Below are 26,345 nucleotides of genomic sequence, written 5' to 3' on the forward strand. Positions count from 1 at the left end.
CTGGATTTCAAGCAGATGACTCATGAGGAGCTGAATGGCAGATCATGACAACACTTTACAAGTACATTACCACAGTGACCATACTGTATTTTCTTACTGTATGTTTCTTTGTGAATGGAAATTGCATCATGACCACAAGTTTTCTTAGCTACAGATTGTTACACCAGATAATGTGATTTAATCAAAGATTGTTGTTATCCATTACAGGGAGTTACAGGATAGATACTGTTTGGTGTAGCACAGAGAATTTTTGACCAACCTTAGCGATGCTGTCTTCGTCCTCGATTCGGGGAAACAGGAGTCTCATAAAATGTCCTTGTCCAGTTGCAGGGGGTCAGTTTGAATTTAGAAAATGCTCCGTTATTAAATTAAAAACTTGTTTTGCTCCATGAAGTAATCCAATAATGTGTATGTATTTTTGACTCCATCTTGTCTATTTCAAGTCTTCTCTCATTGACCTAGAGAGTTATGTTATCATGACATGCAGCACTTTGGGGTGGAAACCCACCTGTCTCGATCAATGAGAGAAGAATTGAAATAGACAAGATGTCAGCAAAAATCTTTGGGTAAATCCCATTATCTGGTGTTACAATCTACAGCTACAGTTCTCTGCACTTGTGTGTCTCTACACCTGAGACACACTTGGACACAATGAACTGTACTACACTGTTCATAAAAAATTTTTGTATGTTACTTTTACCATATACCATTTGTGTTGAATACACAGTTGTCTTCAGTTAGCATTAAATAGTGTAAACTCCCCTGTATTTTAGATTTTGACAAATAAATATTATTTGGATATCGGAATGTCTAGCATTTGTTTGCTACAGAGCCCTGTACAGCTTATATAAATATCTTCTGTGAATCCATAAAGGCATACAAATTTCAAAGATTGATAGAAAATATCCATATTTATTTTATAGTGGTTCTACATTAGGGCTCTCCAACCCTGTTCCCAGAGAGCTACCGCCCTGTAGGTTTTCACTTAGCTGGTTGATAAGCTGAACCAGGTTAGTTACAACGGGTTGGAGTGAAAACCTACAGGAGGGTAGCTCTCCAGGAACAGGGTTGGAGACCCCTGTGCAACATGGTCTTATGCTGAGCCACACTGGCTGCGTTTACACAGACAGCCCAATTCTGATGTTTATTGCACTAATTGGTCTTAATCACATCAGATCTTTTCACATCAGATATTTTTCAGAACTGATCTGATTGGTCAAAAGTCCTTTATCCGGCTTCAGTACACTGGCAATGGTGTTTGGCATGGTGGGCTGGGGAAGCTGAGACTCTTTGTGCTTATGGTAAATGGTCTTGTCCTGTCTGCGGTGAACGGCCAGCTGGATAAGATTCTGCCGAAAGTGGTATAGGGCTTCTTAACCACCAACTATTGCAGAAGATTTGCTGGTTCTGCATGTCTCCTGGAAATAAATGGTTGTGGTGTTAGCATTTTACACTTTTTGTGGAAGGAACGTAGGGCAACACGCCTTTGTTGGTAAAGGTGTCAACCAAATGGGACCGGCTAGCGTATTGTTTAGGGACAATGAGGGATATTGGGTGCTGCTTTTGAGAGGAAAGATCAGTCAACAAAGTGAATGGGCTGGTGGGCTAAAGAAGGTGTGAAAAGTCTTAGGAGGGCAGTTCTTACACAGTATGAATTGTTGTGTATGGGAAATAGAGGAGAAATGGTATCTCTCAATTGTTCTCATACACAACAATACATTTACTGTCTAAGCACAACTCTGCACTACAAAAACCCCTTCCTCATCTCAAAGTACTGTCTGTAAACCTCCCCCAGCCCATTGACTTAGACAGATCATTCTTGTCAATAGTAGCCCCTTGCAGGGGATTTTTGTAGGCGTGTCTTTGTATTGTGTTTTAAGAATCTACAGAGAGAAGAATGAGGTGGTTATGTCATTACTGTTCTAGTCTTGATTCTATACCTTTCAGTGTCCCTTGCTGGTTTCTGTCCCACAATCAGGTTGCGCTCCATAACCGCAAGGTGTGTCCGCTCCCTCATTCTTGTGTACCCAAAATGTCGCAGCTTTGGGGTATTTTTCAGCAGGGCACTGTGGAATGACTCCAGATGACCTTTTCTCTTTGTAATACTCAGGTTAAAAGAGAAGAGGGGTAGACTAAATCACTTACACGGTCTGGAAGGTACTCTGTGGTTCTCAGGCTACCTCTAACCACCTGTAACCCCATAACACAAACCATGCAAATACTACCCAATTCATGTTTATGCCATGCTTACTGTAAAGCTTAGCTGTCAGCTTGTAAATCTTTTTGGCAACTTACCTTCACCTTGTGCAGAGCTAGGGGTTAGATGGACATCTTGGTACAATCTACAACAAAATACACAACAATACACAATTTAACCACCGCATAATTGTATTGATCTTTATTAGACTGGCTTGCATAGCACACCTAACATGGACATTTCAATATTGTCAGCTAGCTGTCACTAGATTGCTAGCCAGCTGAGACTGGCTGAGAACCAACTAACCAACCATAGTTGATTTATACACATTCATCATTGCTACCAACACAAAAACAGAGAGTTTGTTAACTATATCGACAATTCTGTTTTTAGTAACAGAGTGTTTTCCAGGCAAGGGTGAAATAGATGGCTACCAGATTGAGTTACTTTTATTTGCTAACATTAGCTAGCTTGCGTTAGCTAACGTCAGTCAAAGATAGAATGAACAAACATGTTTACTCTGCTGCTGAAGGTAGCTACCAGTCTAGCAGTGACTACCATGGCATAGGTGAAATGGATTGACAGAGTGTATACCAAAAAAGATAGCTATATGATTTAGATGATGGCTTTCAGAGTTCAGGACTGTAACGTTAGCTAGCCAAGTTAGCTAATGTTATAGTCCTGTATTGAACCCAAAGCCATCAGCTAAATCACTAAATCCGTTAGGTTACCTCTAATCAAGAATCTTCCGTTTTGTTGTGAAGGGAAAAAAAATAGATGGTATCGCATCACTTCTCAGCTGTCGTCGAAATGGATTCCCCATCACATCAGTTCAACTTGAAAATCCCTCTGATAATCTTTGGTCATCGTAAAGCGCATCATTCTTGATATCTGCAAGCTCCTGGCAGCATTGTGGTAAATCTCTGGTAGGTAGAATGGTGAAAGATAACACATTTTTGCACTTGTTTGTAATTAACACAACCCGGCACAGAACACCACACAGGCATGATGACAAACGTTAGTGAAAAACAAACATTGTCAAAAAAAACTTGCCTGCAGAAGTTCTGAGATTGCTGTGTGTTGTTTGTTCAAAGTACAAAATGCCATCATCGACATTTGTTGGCACGCCCCAGTGTTGCCAACTTAGCGACTTTGTCGCTATTTTTAGCGAGTATTCATACCCCTCTAGAGACACATATTTAGCAAGTATTCATACCCCTCTAGCGACAAATTTTTTAAAAATCGACTAGTGACTTTTTATGGTGTGATTGGAGACTTTTGGAGACTGACGTGAAAGCACGTATCGTTCTTACTCTTCTCAACGAGCAGCGGGTGCAGCCGTGTGCCCCCCCCCCCCAAGGCCCCCCCCCCCCCCCCCCCCACGCCCCCCCGTCCCAAAGCACTCACAGGCGGCCCAGTCCTCGCGCAGCAATCCCTCCCAGCTGCAGTCAGAGCAGGAGATGTTCACCCCTCTGCGTCCAGACTGCAAATGAATCGTGCATGCGGGAAGCCGCCGTTGGCTGATCCCGCGATGTAAATGTAAAATGTTCTTTGTCTAAAATAAATCACTGCACAAAAATAAATCACTGCATTTCACTCACACAGCCTCAGTCACTTACTCACCTCGTCCACTGTGTGTGTGCCTCTCTGTGACATAAGCTAAACATCTAGCTGGCTAGCTCATCATGTCTCAGTCTAAACTGTACACTCAAAGGCTGGTTGAAGCCATTTATTGGAGATGATACATGGGCATTCTGCCTGTATTATAAGGCTGATTTCTACGCCAAACTTAGTGATGTAAAAAAACACATGACAACTCAAAAACATACTCAAAAGGCAAAGCCTTATAACAATTCCACCCAAAACAAGCTGCCATTTATGGTTTAAAAAATTGACTCTGCAAAAAAGGCTGAGGCCACCATGGCATTAGCTATCGCTGAACACTGTTCCATGCTGGCATGTGATCACATTGGAGAAGCATGTAGAGCTGCTTTCTCAGACTCCACTGCTGCTACCCACTTCAAAATGCACAGGACAAAGTGCACAGAAATGATTAATGGTGTTCTAGCACCATACTTTCTGAAAAAGTTGGTCGCAGATGTGGGTGACCAGCGTTTCAGCCTCCTCCTCGATGAGTCCACAGATGTAATTGTTTCTAAGGACCTGGGGGTTGTGATAAGGTACTTTAGTGACACCAAGCAGACAATTGTATCAACATTTCTTGGGCTTGTTGAGTTGAAGGGAGGAGATGCTAAATCTATAACCCGTGCTGTTGTGGCTTTCCTTGAGAAGTGTTGTCTTAAAAAAGAGAAACTCCTGGGGATATGGACTGACAATGCCTCTGTTATGCCGGGGATTAACAATGGGGTCCATAAAGTGCTGAAGGAGGAGTATGGCCTCAAAGATCTTGTTCTTATTCGCTATGTGTGCCACTCTCTGCAGCTGGCTGTAAGTCATGATTCCAATGACACCATCCCCCATAGTGGGGAGTACTTGGTATGAGAGACTTATAACTGGTTTTCAGTGTCTCCAAAGCGCAGGGAGGCCTACAAGGCCATATATGAGACCATCAACTGTGGGGAGAAACCTTTACAGATAACCAAGGTGTGTGCCACACGTTGGCTCTCCATTGAACCCGTGGTTTCACGCATTTTGGACCAGTGGGAGGAGCTTAGGCTGCATTTCACAGTCACCAAGTCCAGTGAACACTGCTACATGGCTGAGGTTTTATATTCCATGTACAGTGATCTTCAAACCATATTGTATCTGACTTTTTTGAAGTCAGTACTGGGTGAGGTACAGTTGGCCATCAAGGCTTTTGAGGGAGAGCAAGTAGATCCTCTTAAACTACTTGACAGCTTGGTTAGCCTGATCAAGTCTGTGAGCAGCAGGGTGCTGAATCCACTGGCAAATGTTGATGTACTCAAAGGGCCAATAGATGGATACATCAGTCCCAAACCGTACCTTGGTTACCTTTTTGAGTCAAAGGCAGCTGAGCTCCACCTTGCGCCTGAGGATGAAAACAATGTCCGAAAGCGAAAGCGGTGTGTAGCCTTCACCATCTCCCTCACTAATGAGTTGAGGGTGAGACTGCCGGACAACATCGAAGCATTGCAGTACATGTCAGTTTTCAATGTGGAGGAAACTCTAAAGCACAATAAGAGCCCTGGAGAAATATAAAAAAATAGATTGTCCAGCAATGGCGTGCCATCCATCTTAGTAAATGGAATGAGACAAAACTGGGCTTCTGGAGTGAGATTTGGAAGTTCAGGGATGCAGCTGATATCAACCCGTTTCAAGAACTTGCCATGGCTGCTGTGTCTGTGTTGTCCTTGCCACACTCGAATGCTGAAGTCGAGAGAATATTCAGCCAGATGAGTGTGGTAAAAAGCAAACGTAGAATTTGGATGTCCTTGCAGACCCTTAACTCCATCCTGTACATTCGATATGGACTAAAGCTGTCTGGTGAGGCTTGCTATGAGCACCAGCTGCCTGATAATGTTTTGCAGCTTTTTGGCACATCAGCTGCTTACTCATTTAAGTCAGCTCCCTCAGTTGCTGAACCTGCCATAGAGAGCCTTGACCAAAATGGCGATGACCCACTCTTTCTGTGAGCCAGCACAGCCTGTGTTTTTTCTATTGTTCTTTTTGATCCATTTAGATTGTTAATGTAGATTGTATACAATATTTTTTTATTTTTATGTTATGGTTAAAACATTTCATGTTTTACTGTGACTTGTTGTAGGCTCCTAAGTGGACCATAAGGTTAAAAACCAAACCAAACTTAAGAAAACTAAACTAAAAAAAAAAAAAAAAAAAAAAAAAGTAACTACGCCAGAGTGTCTCTTTTGGGTCACTTTTGCCGGTCCCAAGCCCGGATAAAGGAGGAGGGTTGGAATTGTGACATAAAAAAAAACAAGAATCGACAGAAGAAAGTTCATTTGTAGTTCTAAACATATTTTGGGTGTTTTTTACTCACTTTTTGTCTCTCCCACAACGTTATTCCTCTCTCCTACAATATCCATCACAATTACATGCACATGGCCAATTATGCAAATTAGGTGATGATGTCATTTAGCGACTTTTAGGACAGCCAATAGCTACTTTCCTTACTGAGGAGTTGGCAACACTGGCCCCATCTACCTTAGCAGACAGTATCTGCATTCGCTATGAATGCCAGACTTTGTGGTTCACTATGAGCAGAGGAATACACAGAAAGTCGAAAACTTCCTGATTCTACCAGTAAAATGAAAATGTGCTAGTTCTAGCTTGTGGTTTGGATAATTGTGATGTTTATGACAAAAACGTAATGTTGTTAACATAGTAATGACTCTATGCCATGGCAGAGCCAGGGTGAAATTCCACTTTCATTTCAACTAATTTACCCTAGAAATTAAATTACAGTTGCTAATGGTAGAGGACACTTGCTAATGGTTCTCCCCTACAGTATGTAAGACAATATAATTACCAAATTACATTATTCCCAGTATCAGGGGATTGACATACCTCTGCAGTGTATCACTGACATACAGTAGACAATGAACAGGCTATTGTAAATGAGAGAATACTTCCAACATCCAAACCTCTATATTTCTCTTAAATACACTCTTAGAAACAAAAGTGCTATCTAGAACCTAAAAGGGCTCTTCGGCTGTCCCCATAGGAGAACTCTTTGAAGAACCCTTTTTGGTTCCAGGTAGAACCCTTTCCACAGAGGGTTCTACATTGAACCCAAAATTGTTCTACCTGGAACCAAAAAGGGTTATCATATGGGTACAGCCGAAGAACCCTTTTGGAACCCTTTTTTCTAAGATGTATTTTGTGGTAGAAACTTCTAGTCACAGTAACAAGTGAGCACCTCTGCTTTGCACTGCACAGCACAGGGGAAGCCCACTTACCCATCCTGCAATAAAGCATGCACAAGGGCCCCTGGGACATGGGATTCCATTTGCCTGGCTATGAGGTGCGTTATGCTTCACTGACTGAGTATGGTGTTCAAGGGCACTGTTTTGCCAAGATGGATGTTGGTTCCTTGACCGGAGAAACTCCCCTACTGTGCGCTACATATACTTGATTATGTAGCACAGTCTTTGGTTATCAACACTATAACTCATCTGTGTCTCCAAGTACGGAGATGACTATGATGAACCATTACTATAACTAGTCTCATAAGAACTATTTCTCTCTTTTTTGGACAGTAGGTGGACATATTCACCTGTGTGAACCATTGCTGGATTTGTTTTCAATTCACCAAGCTTTGCAGCGAGATACTTGTCTTGTTTCTGTTAACACTATGGATGGATTAATGACTTGCAGAGGATAAACCTAAACACTGTCTCTCGCCGACTCATGACTCAATTCCAGCATGATGTAGTGCTAGGAGTTATCTGTTTACAACATCAGATTCCTCCCCATGTCTAATGGCCACTCCAGGGTGAAGTTTCCCTTAGACACAGATCTAAGATCAGCTTCCCCTCCCCCAATCCAAACCTTAACCATTTAGTGGAAAAAGGCAAAATTGACCCAAGATCAGCATATAGGGGCAACTTCACCCTAATCCTCTGATGGTCACACAGTTTCGCGGGGCCCACTGCAAGGTCCGAGCAAGGCACTACTTTTTTTGTTGTTGTTTTTTTACGTCATGGGGCAGATAGAACAATATCCAGTATTATAGCTAATCTCATGCTATTTTATACATTTTGCCATGAGGCTGAGAGAAAATGTTGCTGTTTTAGAGCTCAGGGATTCTTGAAAGACGGGACAATCTCAACTTTTTTTTCCACAAATATTTGTCTTAATATTAAAATGTTAAATCTATATTTTGATAGGCCAAAGTATCACACCATGTAAAGGAACAACCTATTTCATTGTTTTAATAAAATGCAACCAACTGGATTTACAGTGCATTCGGAAAGTACTCAGACCCCTTGACTTTTTCAAAATGTTGTTACGTTACAGCCTAATTCTAAAATGGATTAAATATTTTTTTTCCTTTTCAACCTACACACAATACTGTAAGGGTTGGTGTGAGGTGTGACCAAGGTGCGGTGCAGGATAGAGAGTAGGCAGAGATGGTGAAACAAGAATCTTTACCGGGGGTCCCAAAAGCAGGATACAAAATAACAGACTTTTGGTAAATTGGTCTCCAAAAACAGGCTGACAGCAAACTGACTGAAAACAACAATGAAACAGGGAGAACACTTCTCAAGTACCTGTACATATGTCTCGCGATCAGACACTGATTAGTACTGTTTGGCATCGAGAACTAGCAGAGAAAACAGAGCAAGGGAACACAGGGAAGTGAGGGCATAAATACACAGGTGAACAGGTATACACAGGTGACACCAATAGGATAATGAATAGTCCAGACTGTGAGTGAGGAGGTGCCTAAGGTTGTCGGAGGATGACACCTAGTGGGTCGCTCCGAAACTGCGACCCCCTCCTGTAACAGAACACCTTCCAGAACCTGGAGGCGAACTGAGGACCCCGATCCGACACCACATCTTCGGGAAGGCCGTGGACCCGGAAAACGTGCTGCACCACCAACTTAGCCGTCTCCCGAGCCGACGGGAGTTTGAGAAGGGTAATGAAGTGGGCAGCCTTCGAAAACCGATCCACAACGACCAGGATGACTGTGTATCCATCAGAGGGGGGTAGGGCGGAAATGGAATCCAGCGAGATGTGGGACCAGGGGCGCTTTGGGATAGGCAGGGGTCAAGCATCCACGAAGGCGTGCGTATCCCCCTCAGCTGATGGCCACCAGAGCCTCCTACGCAGGAACTCCAACGTCCTGGCGCCCCCCGGATGGCTGGTGAAGTCGGACGCTTGCGCCCAATGAAGCAGTCGCGAGCGCGCAGCCTTGGGTACGTAAATCCTCCCCGATGGACCTCCGCCCGGATCAGGCTCCTGCCGTAGCGCTGCTCTGACCAGCCTATCGATTCCCCACGAAACTGGGGCAGCAATCAGGGTGTTGGGGACAATGGAGTCGTCCCTCTCCACCAGGTCCATAGGGTCGAACTGCCGGGAGAGCGCGTCAGGCTTGGTGTTCCTCAAACCCGGACAGTATGAGATCGTGAACCGGAACCTGGTGAAGAACAACACCCACCTGGCCTGGTGCAAGTTGAGCGTCTTGGCCCCATGAACGTAGGCTAAGTTCTTATGGTCAGTCCATACGACGAATGGATGGGCGGCCCCCTCTAGCCAATGCCTCCACTCCCCTAGGGCGAGCTTGACCGCTAGCAGCTCACGGTGCCCCACATCGTAATTTCACTCCGCCGGGGACAGCCGAGTCTTAACGTCCGTGAGGAACCGCTGGGACAGGATTGCTCCCACCGCAACGTCTGAAGCATCCACCTCCACAATGAACAGCAGGGACGGATCAGGATGCCCTAGGACCGGGGCCGATGTAAAGTGCCGCTTAAGCGCATCAAATGCGTTCCCCGCTTCCGGGGTCCAGGCGAAGGAGCACACGCTCATCTGGGTGAGGGCTGTCAGGGGAACGGCTAGGGAGCTAAAATTGCAAATAAATCAGCAATAAAAATGAGCGAACCCTAAAAAACGTTGTAGCTGCTTGATGTATGAGGGCTGGGGCCAATCCAGTACCACACTGACCTTGGCTGGGTCCATCCGTAGTTCCCCCTCCTGGGTGACGATGAACCCAAGGAAGGAGACTGTCTCTGTGTGGAACACGCACTTCTCTGCCTTGACGTAGAGCTGGTGACGGAGAAGGCGTTGGAGGACCTGCTGAACATGCTGCTGGTGTTCACTCATGTCCTTTGAAAATATTAGAATGTCATCCAAATACACAAAGATGCTGTAGGTAAGGAGGTCCCAGAGCACGTCATTGACCAACGCCTGGAACACCGCAGGCGAGTTGGCTAGACCGAACGGCATGGCTTGGTACTCGTAATGCCCACTCGGTGTGTTAAAAGCCGTCTTCCACTCGTCCCCCTACCGAATCCTCAACAGGTTGTAGGCATTTCGTAAGTCCAGCTTGGTGAAGACCCGGGCTTCCTGCAACGAATCGAATGCCGTCGTCATCAGGGGGAGTGGGTAGCGGTTCTTAACCGTGATGCCGTTGAGCGCCCGGTAATCAATGCACAGCCGCTGCCTACCGTCCTTTTTCCCCACGAAGAAGCCTGCTCCCGCGGCAGAGGGACAGATGTGACCCTCGACGAGTGCCTCGTCGATATACTCCCTCATGGCCAGTGTCTCCGGCCGGGACAATCGCGCTGCGATTCTATGCTGCCTCTGTTTTCTGTAAGGGTTGGTGTGAGGTGTGACCCAGGTGCGGTGCAGGATATACAGTAGGCAGAAGGCAGAGATGGTGAAACAAGGATCATTACTGGTGGTCCCAAAAGCAGGATACAAAATAACAGACTTGTCACGAAAAAATAAAGGAGGAGCAAAAACAGAATGACAGCAAACATACGAAATACTAACTATGACTGAAAACAACAATGAAACAGGGAGAACACTTTTCAAGTACCTGTACATACGTCTCGTGATCAGACACTGATTAGTACTGTTTGGCATCGAGAACTAGCAGAGAAAACAGAGCAAGGGAACACAGGGAAGTGAGGGCATAAATACACAGGTGAACAGGTATACACAGGTGACACCAATAAGATAATGATTAGTCCAGACTGTGAGTGAGGAGGTGTCTAAAGTTGTTGGAGGATGACACCTAGTGGGTCGCTCCGGAACTGCGACCCCCTCCTGTAACACAATACCCCATAATGACAAAGCGAAAAAAGGTTTTTAGAATTTTTTGCAAATGTATTTTTTAAAAACGAACAGAAATACCTTATTTACATACAGTACCAGTCAAAAGTTTGGACACACCTACTCATTCAAGAGTTTTTCTTTATTTTTACTATTTTCTACATTGTAGAATAATAGTGAAGACATCAAAACTATGAAATAACACATATGGAATCATGTAGTAACCAAAAAATTGTTAAACAAATCAAAATATATTTGTGATTTGAGATTCTTCAAATAGCCACCCTTTGCTTTGATGACAGCTATGCACACTTTTGGCATTCTCTCAACAAATAAAGAAAACCCTTGAATGAGTAAGTGTGTCCAAACTTTTGACTGGTACGGTAAGTATTCAGAACCTTTGCTATGAGACTCGAAATTGAGCTCAGGTGCATCCTGTTTCCAATGGTCATCCTTGAGATGTTTCTACAACTTGATTGGAGTCCACCTGTGGTAAATTGAATTGATTTGACATGACTTGGAAAGGCACACACATGTCTATATAAGGTCCCACAGTTGACAGTGTATGTCAGAGCAAAAACCAAGCCATGAGGTCGAATTAATTGTCCATAGAGCTCCGAGACAGAATTGTGTCGAGGCACAGATCTCGGGAGGGGTACCAACACATTTCTGCAGCATTGAAGGTCCCCAAAAACACAGTGGCCTCCATCATTCTTTAATGGAATCCTAGAGCTGGCCGCCCGGCCAAACTGAGCAATCGGGGGAGAAGTGCCTTGGTCAGGGAGATGACCAAGAACCCGATGGTCTCTCTGACAGAGCTCCAGAGTTCTTCTGTGGAGATGGGAGAACCTTCCAGAAGGAAAAACATCTCTGCAGCACCACCAATCAGGCCTTTATGGTAGAGTGGCCAGACGGAAGCCACTCCTCAGTAAAAGGCACATGACAGCCCACTTAGAGTTTGACAAAAGTCACCTAAAGGACTCTCAGACCATGACAAACAACATTCTCTGGACTGATGAAACCAAGATTGAACTTTGTCCTGAATGCCAAGCGTCACGTCTGGAGGAAACCTGGCACCATCCCTATGGTGAAGCATGGTGGTGGCAGCATCATGCTATGGGGATGTTTTTCAGCGGCAGGGACAGGGAGACTAGTCAGGATCAAGGGATAGATGAACAGAACAAAGTACAGAGAGATCCTTGATGAAAACCTGCTCTAGAGCACTCAGGACCTCAGACTGGGGCGAAGGTTCACCCTCCAACAGGGTGAACGACCCTAAGCACACAGCCAAGACAATGCAGGAGTGGCTTCGGGACAAGTCTCTGAATGTCCTTGAGTGTCCCAGTCAGAGCCCGGACTTGATCCCATTTGAACATCTCTGGAGAGACCTAAAAATAGCTGTGCAGCGACGCTCCACATCCAACCTGACAGAGCTTGAGAGGATCTGCAGAGAAGAATGGGAGAAAGTCCCCAAATACAGGTATGCTAAGCTTGTAGCATCATACCCAAGAAGACATGAGGCTGTAATCGCTGCCAAATCGCTGCTAAAGGGTCTGAATACTTACAGTTGAAGTCGGAAGTTTACATACACCTTAGCCAAATATGTTTAAACTCAGTTTTTCACAATTCCTGACATTTAATCCTAGTAAGAATTCCCTGTCTTAGGTCAGTTAGGATCACCATTTTATTTTAAGAATGTGAAATGTCACAATAATAGTAGAGAGAATGATTTATTTCAGCTTTTATTTATTTCATCACATTCCCAGTGGGTCAGAAGTTTACATACACTCAATTAGTATTTGGTAGCATTGGCTTTAAATTGTTTAACTTGGGTCAAACGTTTTGGGTAGCCTTCCACAAGCTTCCCAAAATAAGTTGGGTGAATTTTGGCACATTCCTCCTGACAGAGCTGGTGTAACTGAGTCAGGTTTGTAGGCCTCCTTGTTCGCACACGCTTTTTTAGTTCTGCCCACTAATTTTCTATAGGATTGAGGTCAGGGCTTTGTAATGGCCACTCCAATACCTTGACTTTGTTATCCTTAAGCCATTTTGCCACAACTTTGGAAGTATGCTTGGGGTCATTGTCCATTTGGAAGACCCATTTGCGACCAAGCTTTAACTTCCTGACTGATGTCTTGAGATGTTGCTTCAATATATCCACATAATTTTCCTTCCTCATGATGCCATCTATTTTGTGAAGTGCACCAGTCCCTCCTGCAGCAAAGCACCCCCACAGCATGATGCTGCCACCCCCGTGCTTCACGGTTGGGATGGTGTTCTTCGGCTTGCAAGCCACCCCCTTTTTCCTCCAAACATAACAATGGTCATTATGGACAAACAGTTATATTTTTGTTTCATCAGACCAGAGGACATTTCTCCAAAAAGTACGATCTTTGTCCCCATGTGCAGTTGCAAACCATAGTCTGGCTTTTTTATGGCGGTTTTGGAGCAGTGGCTTCTTCCTTGCTGAGCGGCCTTTCAGGTTATGTCAATATAGGACTTGTTTTACTGTGGATATAGATAATTTTGCACCTGTTTCCTCCAGCATCTTCACAAGGTCCTTTGCTGTTGTTCTGGGATTGATTTGCACTTTTCGCACCAATGTACGTTCATCTCTAGTAGACAGAACGCGTCTCCTTCCTGAGCGGTATGACGGCTGCATGGTCCCAAGGTGTTTATACTTGCGTACTATTGTTTGTAGAGATGAATGTGGTACCTTCAGGCATTTGGAAATTGCTCCCAAGGATGAACCAGACTTGTGGAGGTCTACAATTATTTTTCTGAGGTCTTGGCTGATTTCTTTTGATTTTCCCATGATGTCGAGCAAAGAGGCACTGAGTTTGAAGGTAGGCCTTGAAATACATCCACAGGTACACCTCCAATTGCCTCAAATGATGTCAATTAGCCTATCAGAAGCTTCTAAAGCCATTACATCATTTTCTGGAATTTTCCAAGCTGTTTAAAGGCACAGTCAACTTAGTGTATGTAAACTTCTGACCCACTGGAATTGTGACACAGTGAATTATAAGTGAAATAGTCTGTAAACAATTGTTAGAAAAATTACTTGTGTCATGCGACAAAGTAGATGTCCTAACCGACTTGCCAAAACTATAGTTTGTTAACAAGAAATTTGTGGAGTGGTTGAAAAACAAGTTTTAATGACTCCAACCTAAGTGTATGTACATTTCCGACTTCAACTGTATGTAAATGTGATATTTGAGTTAATTTTTAGATTTTTAGAAACAATTTCTAAAAACTATTTTTGTTTTGTCATTATGGGGTATTGTGTGTAGATTGATGAGGGGGAAAAACAATGTAATCCATTTTCGAATAAGGCTGCAACGTAACAAATTGTGAAAAAAGTCAAGGCGTCTGAATACTTTCTGAATGCGCTGTATGTCAACTCCGTCAGACACCATAAAAGGCATTTAATTTTTACAATTATTGTCCAACATTTGTAATACAAATCTCCAAACTTATTTTTTGTTTGTTTTATAGCACTATTAATGCTCCACGGCTAGATTTGTTAGAATTTTGGCATGTTTTTCTAGATTTCGATAAAATAAAACATTTATAAAGCAAATATTATTCCTTGGGTCTAGCACAGCAAATACTTAAATTGTTTAAGCATATGTTGCAGAACAGTGATTAAAATATGTTTTTCTGATTATTGACAAAAAAATATTGACTCCATTAGTGATGGAGTTGACAAACCACTGACGGAGTTGTCAACGGATACACAAAACAGACATATATTTGCCTCTAAAAATAAAAGTTCAATACAAACATTTGTAAAATATGGAAAATTATTAATTTTGACAATCCCCAATAAAAACATAACCATTCTATCAGGTCTTTCAGCACTCTGACGGAGTTGACGTTAGACAAAAATCTGACGGAGTTCATGTTTTACGGAGTTGTATACACAGTAGCAATTTTGTTTTTCCTCAGTTGCTTTATGACTCTAAAACCTAATTAAATGTAACATACTGTATTTGAACCGAAATTCATATTCTATCTTAATCTATCAGGCAGATGGAGTTGACAGTTTATGGTTGTGACCATGATGATTCCAATTTTGTTTGTTTAAATCTATCAAAAGTAGAGAACTTTACAGACCATGAGTGCACTACATGTAATGAGGACATGAATAAGGGGTCCTTATGGTATAGTTGACCCTGTTCATTCCTGATTAATTTAGGATTTTAGACAAATCTGACGGAATTGACCAAATCTCCGGTCACATCTTTTAGGAATCAGCTTTGAGAGAAATATGATTTAAAGTTACGGAGGGCTATTGCAAGAAACTACATTTTTTTTAATGTTATTTTTTTTGTCATTTAGCAGACGCTCTTATCCAGAGCGACTTACAGTTAAGTGAGTGCATACATTATTTTATTATTTTATTTTTTCATACTTGCCCCCCGTGGGAATCGAACCCACAACCCTGGCATTGCAAACGCCATGCTCTACCAACTGAGCTACATCCCTGCTGGCCATTCCCTCCCCTACCCTGGACGACGCTGGGCCAATTGTGCGCCGCCCCATGGGTCATATGATAAGATCATTTTTCAGTTAATATCCATTATTGCCCTTTTTTTTACACTTTTTTGGAGAGATTGAAATTGGGATCCTTTGTTCTAGACAAGGGCATTTCCAGGCATAATATTGAAAGTAAAGTAAAATTCCCTTAAATGTACATTGTAATCTCAAATATTGCAACAAAATCTTTTTTTTCAACTATAAAAATTACGTTTCCCTGCCGGACAAGGATTGTCCCAACTTTCAAGAAACTCTGAGCTCATTTCCTGCCACTACATATTTGCCTTGCAGGGGCTGCGGGGGTGTGTTCTACGTCAGTGACACTGGCTCCTCTGAGAGGAACTACATTACCCATGATGCAAATCAAATTGTATTTGTCACATGCTTTGTAAACAACAAGTGTAGACCAGTGGAGGCTGGTTGGAGGAGCTATAAGAGGACAGGCTCATTGTAATGGCTGTAATGGAATAAATGGAACGGTTTCGATCATTTGGGAACCACATGTTTGACTCCATTCTATTTATTCCATTCCAGCCATTACAATGAGCCCGTCCTCCTATAGCTCCTACCACCAGCCTCCACTGGTCTAGACTAACAGTGAAATGATTACTCATTAAGAACAAGCCCCTTAAGTTGATTGTCATTGTTTGTTGAGTGGCTTTTATCCTAAAATAACAGTGAGAATGGTAGTCACAACAGGATGTAACATAACACTGAGGTTAGCGTAACAGACTGGCGTTAGCATAACAGACCATGTATCTTACCATATTAATGTACTGATGACATTACAATATAATATTACATAAACCAGGCATGCAAACAAGCAAATAATGTACGTATGCATCTGCTCAAACACATAAACACATGCACACATGCGTGCACACACGCACTGTAGTATGGCCCTAGGTAACTGTTTGTTGGCATTTGTACAGGTAAACACAGCTTATGACCAATAATCCTATCACAAGTAGAGATATTCATGGATCAGAAAAACACAGAACATTTTTAATTACAGTAAAACACACCAAGGATCTCCACAACCTGTCTGGATTTAATCTAACCTCCACAGGCTGAAGCACACCGAATAGGCTTTATACTGACGTAAGTACACTGTCTGGAACCATATTCATCTTCTTTGCATATGTCTTAAGTATGACACAAACTGTTCAAGCACCCTGTACAGTGGAGTAAGAGAACCAATGACCCAAACAACTCTCAAAAATAACAAAATAGGCTCTACATGCTATTAAGATAATACACAGATAATGTAGGCTAATGCACACAGCAAAATAATAGTTGTGACACCCCTTCAACAGCAATTAATGTGCCTCTGTTTAACTGAACACTAATCCTTGACAGACCGAATGTTACAATTTAAAAGCCCCTGAAAGTTAGGATTTATTTGAATGCCCTTGTTCTTTCCCAATAGTGCCTGTGGTCCCATGCAGTCTCACAGCAAGGTCAGAGTCCGACTACTCACCTCCTGAGCCACGATGCTGGAGATGCGGACAGCCCTCTTCACTCGTGTGTTCCTGCGCTCGTTACTGGCCACTGGCCCCCCATCCTGGGATATACTGCCCCTTCCACTGAGGGACATGGTGGATCTGCCCTCCTCTGCCCGCTCTTTCCTCCACACAGCTGCTTGTTATCCTCCCAGACTCATCTCCCCAATCTCACACCCCCGTCTCCTCCCCTGAGTGAGCTCACACTTACAGGCTATCCCTGTGCTGTGAATCCACACAGGGCTGTTTAGGGTTCCGTCAAACTGAGTCCAAAGAGAGATAAACAAAATGAATGGTCCATCTGTGTTATTCGTCCTGTCATCTACTTCACTTTAGGTCTTGAACCAAAGTCCCTTTTCGCTCCTGCTAATGTTCCTTGTCTTAATGATCTGACGGGTCCCCAGGAGAAAAGGTGCTCTGTTATCATATTAAAGTGTGGTTCGACCTAATGAGATTGTTGTCACTTCATCTTCATGGTCTTCTCCCATTCTTTTTTCTCTATAATGCCTCCTCCTCTCCCTTCCATGCCTTGTTCAGTATGAGTATCAATTATGTAATGTCCAGAGACAGAGAGCTCTCCTTCTCTCTCTCTTTCTCTCTCTTTCTCTCCCTCGCTCTCGCTCTCTCTCTTTCTCTCTCACTCTCGGAGTAGAGTCCCCGCTCTACGTTGTAGTTGCTTTGCTGTATCTGTGAGGTGCCACTCACCCTTCCTTCCATCTCTCTCTCCCCAGCCTCTGTCATTTTCTCTCTCTCTTTCTCTCTCGCTCTCTCTCTCTCCCCTCCTCTTTTTCTCGCCTCTGTAAAAGCGCTGTACCACTCAGGATCAGCTGTAATTGCAGCTGGCTCTGTCTCATTCTCCTCCTCCTCCCTCCTAATTTCCACCTCTTCAGTCCATCACCAGGCCAGCTGCAGGACTTGATTGATTTCCCCTCTCCCCAAATAAACACCAACAGACTTCCATAAACCTTCACTCCCTTCCTACCTACCTCCCTCTCTCCCTTAGTCACACACAAGCTACATATTGCATTACATTTGATAATGCTCTTAAAATAAATTAATGTAAACAGTGTTAGGGTTTTTAAATTGAAGATATTTTGCATCATCTTGTGGTTGAACACAAAATAGCAGCGGTGATACTTCTGCCTCTGATACCTAGTAGCTAGCCGTTCACTGCATTGACCCATTACCCTCCAGCTGATAACATGTGGTTAACAGTCTCTAAGCTGATTTGCATAGGATGTTGTAAGTTAAATAATATAATATATTTTTGCCTCAGAGACGCCAGGGACTATGTAGACTAGAGATTGGTTCACCTTCTCAACTTATATTGTTTGCAACATCTTGGCTAACTTTGGCATGACCTTGGGCACACATAGTTACTCTACCAATCTCATCTTTTATTGACGCTGACAAATCCGAACCTCCCCTTTACATACCACTAAAGGCATCCGCATGCTTCCCAGTCAAAACAGTTCCGTAGAGTTCGTGCATATATTATGATGACATTTTGTGACGTTTTTGTTCGTTTTGGACTTCGGCAAGGGGTTTTTCGGCTGGCACGCTAAATTTTTTTCTGGATGCAAGCCGAATTTCAAGCCGAAGTCTACGCCCCTTCGTCGGTGATTGGTCAACAGTAGGGATTCTTCAATCAAGTCTTTGCTGTCGTTCAACGAGAGACGACTCGTTTTCATGCACATTTTTACATTGAAAAATACTGCACCAAACATCTTGGAAGTTCAGCAAAAACGTTAAAATTAATGACTGATTTCTTTAGTTATCGTAGATTAATTCAGACTATTTTGAGGAAGTGTATACTGGCTACAGTGTCTCAAAATGGACAAACAGTACTATTGCCACTTTTTCAGGTTTTTCAAGTGAAGGTCTTTTAAGGGAGTATGCAGCTAGGCGCCAGCCGAAGTGAAGCATGCTGATGCCTTAAGTCTTCCTCCTTGGGTTGAGAGAATACCTTTCACTCCAACCACCATGAATAGAAATATATACAATCAACAAATAGATAATCAATCAACATAACTTTGCAACATCTTTGCCCTCCAATTCTCATAGATTTTCTGACTCATGTTCAAAACAGCAGCTTGCCAAAGTATTGAGGTGGTAATCAGTCTGTGGGGCATTTGTTCAAACTTAATCTCAGCTGGAAAGTATAGTACTGGGATGAAACAATCAATCCAGTTGATAAAGTGAGAGAAGATCCAGTAGGTGTGTAAGGCGAGCCCATGCTTCATTACATTCCCATGTGTGACCTTCCATAAACCAGGAGCTCATCTTGTATCAGTGTCACCACCCATCAATCCAGCCTCACCCAAGGGCACCATTGATTGAGCAGAGCATCTACTGTCTTCTAGATAGTGTGACTGGGGGCTATGTTATTTATGACCTTGCCCAGGGGAGTGAAACCTTCTTTATTTTCAAGTTTTGTGGTGGCAGCATCATGTTACCGGTAGGGATTGGGGAGTTTGTCATGATCAAAATCAATGTGAAATGCGCAAAACCCAGATAAAAGTTAGAGGAAACCCTGCCTCAGTCTTCTGAATACTTAACCCTGGGATAGATTTGTATTTTTCAGTGGGACAATTACACAAATGTTAATGAAAAAGACACACCAGAATGGTTTTCCAATAGGTGTTGGTTTTCCAATAGGTGTTGAGTGTTATGGAATGGTCATGTCTCATTCCTGATTTAAATCTGAATGAAAATCAGAGACAAGGTTTGAATATTGCTGTCCATCAATGACTCTCAACCAAATTCGCTGAGCTTGAGTAATGTTGACAAAAACAATGGGTATATGTTGCACTAATGCAATGAAATCAAATGTTATTTGTCACATGCGCCGAATACAACAAATTGAGGTAATATGTACATGTGGGTAGAGTTAAAGTGACTATGCATAGATATTAAACAGAGTAGCAGCAGCGTAAAAGAGGGGGTGGGGATGGGGGGGGGGGGGCAATGCAAATAGTCTGGGTAGTCATTTGGTTAGATGTTCAGGAGTCTTATGGCTTGGGGGTAGAAGCTGTTTAGAAGCCTCTTGGACCTAGACTTGGCGCTCTGATACCGCTTGCCGTGCGGTAGCAGAGAAAACAGTGTTGGCCAAGTTGGTAGAATCTTATTCAAAATGATACACAGCTGTAATGGCTGCCTAAGGTGCTTCCACCAAGTTTTTACTCTGGGGTGTGAAGACATACACAATCAATTTATTCATTAGGAAAATGTTCTATAATTTTTCTTTCACTTTGATAATGTGGAGTAGGTTGTGTACATCGGTAAGAAAAACAATCTAATGTAATAAATGTTTAAATAACATTTTAAGGCAGCAAAATGTGAAGACTGCGAGGGGTGGGTAGACTTTCACTAGGCACTGTCACAAGAGGCAGCTGAGGAGAGGACAGCTCATAATAATGGCTGAAATGGTATAAATGCAATGGTATCAAACACATTGAAAGGTTTAGGCTGAGCCTCCCCATTCAAAGGCAAAGCTTTTGAGAGAATGGTTTATACTACTATGCCGGTATTTCAACAGTGGTGTAAGCTCTAATAGCTCTCTGTCTTAAAAAAATTACTGTACTTAAGTACTGGATATTTGAACTAATGGTCAGCTATTGTGCTGAGTTGATTTAGATGGCGCTGACAGACATGGCAGCTCTGCTTCTAGCTCCTAAGCAACTTTGCAGTATTTTGTTTTTTTGTGTGTTAAATCTTACATTATTAGCCCAGAATGTTTTTGTGTTATTACATACAGCCAGAAATAACTTTGGGATATCAGAGTGGCGGTAACCCACCAGCATTATGACCAGAAATACGACTTTCCCGAATTGGATCCTTTGTTCGTACCCCCCTGGGCAATTGAACTTATCCCAGAGGCTGCTCCAAGAGGCCGCCGGCGGAGAAGAGCTATTCGGAGTGGACTTCTAGTCCGACTCAGGAGGCGTGCACACAATCCACCGCTTCTGAGTATATTACTAGCTAATGTTCAGTCTCTGGACAATAAAGTAGACAAGCTCAGGGCGAGGATCTCCTTCCAGAGAGACATCAGGGACTGTAACATACTCTGTTTCACGGAATCATGGCTCTCTAGGGGTATACTGTCCCCGTCCATACAGCCAGCTGGGTTTACAGTACATCGCGCAGACAGCAATAAAGAACTCTCAGAGAAGAAGAAAGGCGGTGGTGTATGTTTCATGATTAACTACTCATGGTGTGATTGTGATAACATACATAAACTCAAGTCCTTTTGTTCACCAGACCTAGAATACCTCACAATCAAATGCCGACCGTATTACCTCTCAAGAGAATTCTCTTCAGTTATAGTCACAGCCGTGTATATTCCCCATCAAGCTGATACCACGATGGCCCTCAAGGAACTACTCTGGACTTTATGCAAACTGGAAACCACATATCCTGAGGCCGCATTTATTGTAGCAGGGGATTTTAACAAAGCACATTTGAGGAAAACGCTACCGAAGTTCTTTCAACACATTGACTTTAGTACTCGCTCTGGAAAAACACTTGTCCACTGCTACTCCCCCTTTCAAGATGCCTACAAGTCCCTCCCCCGCCCTCCCTTCGGCAAATCAGATCACGTCTCCATTTTGCTCCTCCCTTCCTATAGACAGAAGCTCAAACGGGAAGTACCCGTGCTAAGGTCTATTCAACAGTGGTCTGACCAATCGGAATCCATACTTCAAGATTGTTTTGATCACGTGGACTGGGATATGTTCTGGGTAGCCTCTGAGAATAACATTGACGTATACACGGACACGGTGACTCAGTTCATCAGGAAGTGTATAGGGGATGTTGTTCCCACTGTGACTATTAAAACCTACACAAACCAGAAACCGTGGATAGATGGCAGCATTCGCGCAAAACTGAATGCACGAACCACCGCATTTAACCATGGCAAGGTGACTGGGAATATGGTCGAATACTAACAGTGTAGTTATTCCCTCCGTAAGGCAATCAAGCAGGCAAAAAGTCAGTACAGAGACAAAGTGGAGTCGCAAATCAATGACTCAGACATGAGACGTATTTGGCAGGGTCTACAGACAATCACGGATTAGAAAGGGAAAATCAGCCACGTCGCGGACACCGACGTCTTGCTCCCGGACAAGCTAAAACACCTTCTTAGCCCGCTTTGAGGATAACACAGTGCCACCGACGCGGCCCGCTCCCAAGGACTGTGGGCTCTTGTTCTCCATGGCCAACGTGAGTAAGACATTTAAGCGTGTTAACCCTCGCAAGGCTGCCGGCCCAGATGGTAACCCTAGCCGTGTCCTCAGAGCATGCGCAGACCATCTGGCTGGAGTGTTTACAGACATATTCAATCTCTCCCTTTCCCAGTCTGCTGTCCCCACTTGCTTCAAGATGTCCACCATTGTTTCTGTACCCAAGAAAGCAAAGGTAACTGAACTAAATGACTATCGCCCCATAGCACTCACTTCTGTCATCATGAAGTGCTTTGAGAGGCTAGTTAAGGATCATATCACCTCTACCTTACCTGACACCCTAGACCCACTTCAATTTGCTTAAATCCCCAATAGATCCACAGACGATGTAATCACCATCGCACTGCACACTGCCCTATCCCAACTGGACAAGAGGAATACCTACGTAAGAATGCTGTTCATTGACTATAGCTCAGCCTTAAACACCATAGTACCCTCCAAGCTCATCATTAGGCTCGGGGCCCTGGGTCTGAACCCCGCCCTGTGCAACTGGGTCCTGGACTTCCTGACAGGCCGCCGCCAGGTGGTGAAGGTAGGAAACAACACCTCCACTTCGTAGATCCTCAACACAGGGGCCCCACAAGGGTGCGTGCTCAGCCCCCTCCTGTACTCCCTGTTCATCCATGACTGCGTGGCCACGCATGCCTCCAACTCAATCATCAAGTTTGCAGACAACACAACAGTAGTAGGCCTGATTACCAACAATGACGAGACAGCCTACAGGGAGGAGGTGTGGGCCCTGGTGGAGTGGTGCCAGGAAAATAACCTCTCCCTCAACATCAACAAAATGAAGGAGCTGATCGTAGACTTCAGGAAACAGCAGAGGGAGCACGCCCTTATCCACATTGACGGGACCGCAGTGGAGAAGGTGGAAAGCTACAAGTTCCTCTGCGTACACATCACTGACAATCTGAAATGGTCCACCCACACAGACAGTGTGGTGAAGAAGGTGCAACAGCGCCTCTTCAACCTCACTGTCACGCCCTGGCTCTGGGACTCTGTTATGTTGAGCCAGGGTGTGTTGTTTCTATGTGTTTTGTGTTCTAGGTTGATTATCTAGCTCATGTGTTTCTGTGTTGGCCGGGGTGGTTCTCAATCAGAGGCAACGAGTATCAGCTGTTGCTTGTTGTCTCTGATTGGGAACCATACTTAGGCAGCCTGTTTTCCACAGTGTTTTGTGGGATCTTGTTCCGTGTTGGTTTTGTATTGTAACCAAGGACTTCACGTTATCGTTTTGTTGTTTTGTTCGTGTGGTGACTCTAATAAAAAAGTATGTTCACTTATCACGCTGCGCATTGGTCCACTGTGTTCGACGATCGTGACACTCACGAGGCTGAAGAAATTCGGCTTGGCCCCTACCACCCTCACAAACTTTTACAGATGCACAATTGAGAGCATCCTGTCGGGCTGTATCACCGCCTGGTACGGCAACTGCACCGCTTGCAACCGCAGGGCTCTCCAGAGGGTGGTGCGGTCTGCCCAACGCATCACTGGGGGCACAATGCCTGCTCTCCAGGACACCTACAGCGCCCGATGTCACAGGAAGGCCAAAAAGATCATCAAGGACATCAACCACCCGAGCCACGGCCTGTTCACCCCACTATCATCCAGAAGGCGAGGTCAATACAGGTGCATCAAAGCTTGCACTCATCTCATATGTATATACTGTATTCTATTCTACTGTAGTCAATGCCACTCCGACATTGCTCATCCTAATATTTATACAGTGCCTTGCAAAAGTATTCATCCCTGTCACGGATTCAGCCGAGGCTGCTCCTCCTCCTTGCTCGGGCAGGCTTCGGCGTTCGTCGTCCCCGGAGTACTAGCTGCTGCCGATCTATGTTTCGGTGTTTGTCTTGTTTGGTCTTTATTGTTTACACCTGTTTCCCATTATGTTTTATTGTGTTCCCTTTATAACCCTCTGTTTCTCATTGTGTATTGTGCGTAATTGTTTTGGTCTTTTTGGCAGTTGCCCATGTGTGTGGGTTGTATCGTTCCTCTCTGTGTGAGGTTACCTTTGTACTTTGGATTTGCACTGTATCCAGTAAAGTATCTGCCAGTAGCTCAGTGTCCTGCTCTTGACTTCGCCTACCGCATACACGTCGCTTTGACAATTCCCCGTTGGCATTTTTCCTATTTTGTTGCATTATAACCTGTAATTTCAATGGATTTTTATTTGGATTTCATGTAATGGACATACAAAAACTAGTCCAAATTGGTGAAGTGAAATGAAAAAAATAACTTGTTTCAAAAAATTATAGAAAATAAATAACGGAAAAGTGGTGCATGTAAATGTATTCACCCCCTTTGCTATGAAGCCCCTAAATAAGATCTGATGCAACCAATTACCTTCAGAAGTCACATAATTAGTTATTATTGTCCACCTGTGTGCAATCTAAGTGTCACATGATCTCAGTATATATACATCTGTTCTGAAAGGCCCCAGAGTCTGCAACACAACTAAGCAAGGGGCACCACCAAGCAAGCGGCACCATGAAGATCAAGGTGCTCTCCAAACAGGTCAGGGACAAAGTTGTGGAGAAGTACAGATCAGGGTTGAGTTATAAAAAAATATCTGAAACTTTGAACATCCCACGGAGCACCATTAAATCCATTATAAAAAAATGGAAAGAATATGGCACCACAACAAACCTGCCAAGAGAGGGCCGCCCACCAAAACTCACGGACCAGGCAAGGAGGGCATTAATCAGAGAGGCAACAAAGAGACCAAAGATAACCCTGAAGGAGCTGCAAAGCTCCACAGCGGAGATTGTAGTATCTGTCCATAGGACCACTTTAAGCCGTACACTCCACAGACCTGGGCTTTACAGAAGAGTGGCCAGAAAAAAGCCATTGCTTAAAGAAAAAAATAAGCTAACATGTTTGGTGTTCGCCAAAAGGCATGTGGGAGACTCCCCAAACATATGGAAGAAGGTACTCTGGTCAGATAAGACAAAAATGTAGCTTATTGGCCATCAAGGAAAACGCTATGTCTGGCGCAAACCCAACACCTCTCATCACCCAGAGAACACCATCCCCACAGTGAAGCACGATGGTGGCAGCATCATGCTGTGGGGATGAATCTGTGGTATGACATAAAGATTGCTGTACACCAGCGGAACCCATCCAACTTGAAGAAGCTGGAGCAGTTTTGCCTTGAAGAATGTGCCAAACTTATAAAGACATATCCCAAGAGACTTGCAGCTGTAATTGCAGCAAAAGGTGGCTCTACAAATTATTGACTTTGGGGGGGAGTGAATAGTTATGCACGCTCAAGTTTTCTGTTGTTTTGTCTTATTTCTTGTTTGTTTCACAATAAAAAATATTTTGCATCTTCAAAGTTGTAGGCATGTTGTGTAAATCAAATGAAACAAACCCTCCAAAAAAGTAGATACAGTGGGGGAAAAAAGTATTTAGTCAGCCACCAATTGTGCAAGTTCTCCCACTTAAAAAGATGACAGAGGCCTGTAATTTTCATCATAGGTACACGTCAACTATGACAGACAAAATGAGAAAAAGAAATCCAGAAAATCACATTGTAGGATTTTTAATGAATTTATTTGCAAATTATGGTGGAAAATAAGTATTTGGTCAATAACAAAAGTTTCTCAATACTTTGTTATATACCCTTTGTTGGCAATGACACAGGTCAAACGTTTTCTGTAAGTCTTCACAAGGTTTTCACACACTGTTGCTGGTATTTTGGGCCATTCCTCCATGCAGATCTCCTCTAGAGCAGTGATGTTTTGGGGCTGTCGCTGGGCAACACAGACTTTCAACTCCCTCCAAAGATTTTCTATGGGGTTGAGATCTGGAGACTGGCTAGGCCACTCCAGGACCTTGAAATGCTTCTTACGAAGCCACTCCGTCGTTGCCCGGGCGGTGTGTTTGGGATCATTGTCATGCTGAAAGACCCAGCCATGTTTCATCTTCAATGCCCTTGCTGATGGAAGGAGGTTTTCACTCAAAATCTCACGATACATGGCCCCATTCATTCTTTCCTTTACACGGATCAGTCGTCCTGGTCCCTTTGCAGAAAAACAGCCCCAAAGCATGATGTTTCCACCCCCATGCTTCACAGTAGGTATGGTGTTCTTTGGATGCAAATCAGCATTCTTTGTCCTCCAAACACGATGAGTT

The 26,345-nt window shown here is 43.7% G+C and overlaps 1 long non-coding RNA gene and 1 pseudogene across 3 annotated transcripts in view; both read right to left on the bottom strand.

The window, feature by feature from the left end:
- Positions 1-26,345, bottom strand: part of LOC311147118 (voltage-gated inwardly rectifying potassium channel KCNH2-like) — an 88,106-nt pseudogene that overhangs the window by 19,986 nt on the left and 41,775 nt on the right. The window lies entirely within an intron of this gene.
- Positions 897-3,349, bottom strand: LOC311147119. Of its 2 annotated transcripts, XR_014614737.1 has the most exons (5): positions 3,251-3,349; positions 2,929-3,120; positions 2,296-2,342; positions 1,941-2,088; positions 897-1,418 (listed from the first exon to the last, which is right to left on the bottom strand). It is a non-coding gene; the product is annotated as an uncharacterized lncRNA (long non-coding RNA). The 2 variants fall into 2 exon arrangements; XR_014614738.1 differs by lacking the exon at positions 3,251-3,349 and having other exon boundaries at positions 2,929-3,240.

This window comes from Coregonus lavaretus (genome assembly GCF_964263955.1).
Source record: "Coregonus lavaretus genome assembly, chromosome: 19".
In the NCBI taxonomy this organism is placed as follows: domain Eukaryota; kingdom Metazoa; phylum Chordata; class Actinopteri; order Salmoniformes; family Salmonidae; genus Coregonus; species Coregonus lavaretus.